Source organism: Mytilus trossulus, chromosome 6, assembly GCF_036588685.1.
Source record: "Mytilus trossulus isolate FHL-02 chromosome 6, PNRI_Mtr1.1.1.hap1, whole genome shotgun sequence".
NCBI classification, from domain to species: domain Eukaryota; kingdom Metazoa; phylum Mollusca; class Bivalvia; order Mytilida; family Mytilidae; genus Mytilus; species Mytilus trossulus.
The window spans coordinates 66,200,297-66,206,229 of record NC_086378.1 but is presented as its reverse complement, the minus strand read 5'-3'; positions in this window follow the sequence as shown (position 1 = coordinate 66,206,229).

Below are 5,933 nucleotides of genomic sequence, written 5' to 3'. Positions count from 1 at the left end.
CACTTTGTTTTAATTCTGTATGCCAGATCCTCCTACCAAAAAGTTAAACATGACACAATTTATATTAGACTTAAAAAACATTGACCCATAGGGGTACTCAGTTAAATAAATATAATAAGGAAAAACAAAAGATTTCCCTTTAACATGTTTAAATTGTCCTTGAAAACAAGAAACTTGCAGTCATGGAGTACATAAATAATCCAAGTTAATGCTTATTTATTTAAATTAGGATTGCTAACAGCACAACAGTTTATTTACACATGATCTTAATGAATGCATAATATGCCAAAACTATGTTGGAAATCATCATTACTAAGATATAAAGGGTTGACTGAAAATTTTAGTCCTTTTGATATATTAGTGCTGTACCGGCAAAGGGGACTTGAGGTTTACACTCTGTCTGTCTGTCTGTCTGTCTGACTGTTTGTTCCAGTCTGATGATTTTGTGCAGAGTTATTGTCCTTTGACATAAAAAAAAAAATCTAAAATAATCAGTTTTCTGCACTTTTTTTTATCATTCTTGAAGATATTGATTTGATAATTGGTATATACTTTTATCATGAGAAAAATCAGTTCATCTATTAATTTTGTCCCAGTCTGATGATTTTATGCAGAGTTATGGCCCTTGTACTTAAGAAAATTCACTTGAATAATGAGTTTTCATCACTTTTTCATCATGCTTAAAGATATTGAATTGATAATTGTTAAATAGTTTTCACCATGATAATTTTTAGCTGGTAAGGGACTATAAATTGCCATGCAATACTCACAGAATGCTTGTTTACTATAATGTCTGCCTGATAATTGTTGCTGTTCCTGGTGTATATCTACCTACTTTAGTTTGGTCAAAACTGAAAACAAGACTTCATAAGCTGAAATGTCTCGTCTGCTTTACTTGTTATAGTAATTATGATTGAAATTATATTGAGTCCGTAATACTGAGGATTCATTAATTTTCGTTGGGTACCAATTTTCGTTGATTTCGTGGTTACAGATGAACCATGAAATTAAATGTTCCACAAAAGACAAATTTGCTATAGGCTTGTATGTAGACTGCATCAAAACCACCAAATTATATTTCCACGAACATGCAAGTTTTCCCTTATCCACGAAAATTGGTACCCACAAAAATAAATGAATCCACAGTATGAAGGTTTTACTACAAATATTACATTATCAAGGCAACGAAGGTCAAGGTCAGATGAACACTATCAGACAGACATGTAAATCTTACAATCATACCATTCACATAATATAGTAAGCCTATTGCTTATAGCATCTGAAAAACCAACTGAACATGTAATAATTCATGCATACACCAAATATAGCTGAGCTTTTGCTTATAGTATAGGAAAAAAAGACAGTCATAAGAACTTGATTAATGAACCATTTTTAAATGAGATCACAATTAGATGAACCCTTCAAGGCAGACATGTTACTTAAAATTGTTTGTTTATTAATTTATATATTAAAAGTATTTATTTATTCTTACCTTTATATTTTGTAGAGCATTCAACTTTAGTTGAAAACGCAAGACATAGTGATCCTACATTCCGTCGGAGTCGGCGGCGTCCACAAATATTCACACTGTTGATTAAAGTTTTTGAAATTTTAATAACTTTCTTGAAATATCCTGGATTTCTGCCAAACTTAGACAGAAGCTTGTTTATGTTCATAAGATAGTATCCAGAAGTAAATTTTGTAAAAATAAAATTCCATTTTTTCAGTATTTTACTTATAAATGGACTTTTTTCTGCCAGGAAACATTGCATTCACTCTAGATCTGTGGTTAAAGTTTTTAAAATTTTAATAACTTTCTTAAGCTTGTTTATGATCATAAGATAGTATCCAGATGTAAATTTTGTAAAAAATAAAATTCCAATTTTTCTGTATTTTACTTATAAATGGACTTAGTTTTTCCTCCAGTTAAAATTACATAAAGTCTGCAGTTAAAGTTTTTAAAACATTTTTGAGATCCTTTAACTATCCTTGATTGTTACCAAACTTGGACAGAAGGTTTTGACAATCAAAAGATAGTATCAAGCGGAACATTTTTATTGATTTCTTTCATCATTTTTGTTGAGTGTGTGATTAAAAGCAAAAGTAGGCGAGACACTGGGTTCCGTGGAACCCTTGCAAATTTTTTATTATTTACTCGTACTTTTGAGGTAGAGTTATATCCCTTAGACATTCAGTAATTTTCAAAAGTAAAAAAAGTCATGTGTCCTTCTTTTCTTGAACATCTCCTGATTACATTGCTGTAAATAAGTGTTACTGTAAATTCTGAAATTATTACAATGTTTTAATTATGGCGTAAAAATGCGACAGAGTTATTATTGCAATAAATAAAACTTGCATTTTGAAATAATTTATATGAATAAGACAGGATTTTTCTCAATATTGCAAAATTCAAATTCCCATTTTAGTCTAAAATGACAAAATTGCATTAATAAATGCACAAAATAAATTCTGAATTTCATCTTAAATAGTTGTCTTTACTTAATTCATTATTGGTGTAATTTCTTTGTCTATGAAATCTCATTTGTTAATTATCTTCATAACACTGATCATAAACAAGCCTGTGAGAAAGAATAACATGCTAACATGCACATTTAGGCATAAGTAATTTTTCAGTGGAGGTTAAGGGGAGATAAATCAAATCTTGAAATGAATATGAAAGTTATACAAGTTAACTTCTACTCGTAAATAAACATGCCGTCTGGGCTTTGCTAAATGTTCAAGGCCGTACAGTGACATAGAGTTGATAATATGTGTGTCATTTGGTCTCTTGTGAAGAGTTTTTTCAATGGCAATCAGAACTCATTTTCTTTTTTATATGACTTGCACAAGTATTACCCCTGGCTGGCATAGAGATAGGCTTGCCTTAAAATCATTCCATACATTAAATAAAGTTGACCTTATGCTTAGAACGGAAGTTATAGCATCTGAAAAACTAACAAAACTGAAAACATAACATTGACCAATGAATCATGAAAATAAGGTCATGATCATATGAAATCTGCCAGACAGACATGTACACTTGGCAATCATGATGTACACCAAATAAAGTTGAAAGGTTCTCATAGTAACTGACATGGGAACTAACCACTAAAACTTAACCTTAACCAATGATAGAATCTACACCTTATAATCATACACTAAAACTTAACCTCGATTAATGATAGAATCTACACCTTATAATCATATACTAAAACTTAACCTCGATCAATGATAGGATCTACACCTTATAATCATTCTTTACATTAAATATAATTTACACATCGCTATAGAATCTTGACCATAAAAACTAATCCTTGGTCTCTGATCTTTGCAATAAGGTTGAGGTTTGACAGGTGAACCTTGTCTGACCTACATGTAGACCTTTAAACAAGGTCATATCGTATAGCAGGTTATTTTTGTGGGTGTAAATTTTAACTTATATTTGTGGATAGAACAAAAATACAAAAATAAATTCACACAGACACAAGAAAAGGTATTGATAAAAGTTTTGATTTCAACAAAATAATAGTAACATCAAATCCATTGCATGTGTACTGATTAAAATATAATTCTTGGACACAAGAATTTTTTAGTTGGCTGTTAAATAGCTTTCAGTAACTGCTAAAGTACCCAGATTGGTACTGAAGTTTTTTTTATAGATATAGGAAGAAGTGGTATGAGTGCCTATTAATGTGACAACTTTCCATCCAAGTCACAATTTATAAATGTAAACCATTATGGGTCAAGGTACGGTCTTCAACACGAATCCTTGGCTCCTACCGAACAACAGGCTATAAAGGGCCCCAAAAATTACTAGTGTAAAACCATTGAAAACAGGAAAACCAACTGTCTAATCTATATAAAAGCAAGGACCGAGAAACAATTATGAACCACATAAACAGATGACAATCACTGAACATGTCTTTTTGTGTGTGTATGCTTTGTTATAATCTGATGATTGTATTCTTTTTCACAAATTTATAGTATGGCCTTTTATTTATGTTGTGCTTTAACAAATTATACTTTTCATGTTAAGAGGAAGGATTTGGTAATTGTAAACATGTTTAAACCTTTATCTTCTGCATGTGCCTGTCCGAAGTCAGGAGCCTGTATTTTAGTGATCATATTTTGCTATGTACTTAAACTGGGATTCATTTATTTTAGTGGATGAAGAACTTGTACTGTCATGACAATTTGATATTGCATACAATCCTATAGATAATGCATAACCTTGTTATATTTAATTTAGGGGTTATCTTTATCCATGTTTTATAATTAATCTTCATCTTAGATTCATGTACTGTAAATTTAGAAATTATAGCAAATGTGAAAATTGAAATAACTTGCATTGTGATATCGGTTTGCACATTTTTCATGAAATTGCAACAATTACTCCCCAAGTCATAGTTTTCCATTCTTCTAAAATCTACAGTACCTAGGACAAATGGTGCAGTCAGGTTTTTGAATAAGTCAAGTACCGGTATCTCATTGTGGATTGTCCACTATACAAGTGAAAAATGAACAATGATAGAACATTTTGTAGCTGGTCCTTACAAGTATTTTTAACCCTTCAAATACAAGACCAACCATATGTATGGCATTTTTTCTTTTCTCCATAAATCTTCTGGTTAGGGAGCATCTTCTGGCAGTGCATGTAAACTTTCTACACGTTAAATATTTATGCAGGCAAATGTCTTTCTTGCATTTACTAATCATCTTTTTTAAATCTGCTTCTAGTCATTGTTCAGACTTTTGATGAACCCATTATATTTTAATGTAAAATGTCTTGTTTGTTTTGTTATGAAGTGTCCTAATAAATCTCAACTATTACATGGCAACTATTTTAATTATCCAAAGGACACATTTTCTAAAAATTAAACAACCTTAGTGAGCACGCTTACATACCCCACGTCCCCACATTGTCATTGGAGAAATTAAATAAGTGAAAGAAAAACAATTGTATAAGAAAAATTAATTTCCTGCCAATATGCATATCTAAATAGTATGTCCTTACAATCTACAAAATTTCATGAAATTCTGTTGTGTGGTTTCAGAGGAGTTGAGATGACAAATTGTTGCAGAAGTACATTGAAGCAAATAAATTTAAAGGGGTGTAACTTCTAGAAAAAAAATTGAATCGCAATTTCCCGTCGATATGCACAACTACAAAGTATGTCCTTATTATCTGAAAAAGGTTTTGTGAAATTCTGTTGTGTGGTTTGAGAGGAGTTGCGATGACAAACTGTTGCAGTAGTACATTATAGTAAATAAGTTCAAAGGGGCGTAACTCCTAGAAAAAAAATTGAATCACAATTTCCCGTCGATATGCACTACAAAGTATGTCCTTATTATCTGAAAAGGTTTTGTAAAATTCTGTTGTGTGGTTTGAGAGGAGTTGCGATGACAAACTGTTGCAGTAGTACATTGAAGCAAATAAGTTCAAAGGGGCATAACTCCTAAAAAAAATTGAATCGCAATTTCCCGTCGATATGCACAACTAAATAGTATGTCCTTATTATCTGAAAAGGTTTCGTGAAATTCTGTTTTGTGGTTTGAGAGGAGTTGCGATGACAAACTGTTGCAGTAGTGCATTAAAGTAAATAAGTTCAAAGGGGCGTAACTCCTAGAAAAAAAATTGGATCGCAATTTCCCGTCGATATGCACAACTACATAGTATGTCCTTATTATCTGAAAAGGTTTCGTGAAATTCTGTTGTGTGGTTTGAGAGGAGTTGCGATGACAAGAAACAGGACTGACTGACGGACGGACTGACAGACGGACGGACGGACGGGTCAAACACATTATACCCTCCGCAACTCGTTGCGTGGGGTATAATAAACCTCATTAGTAAATACTTTGACCAACTGAAGATAACACCTGTTTTAAAGGACAGGTGTTTGTTTCTAATTTATTCTTAGAAAATAGTGAACAAA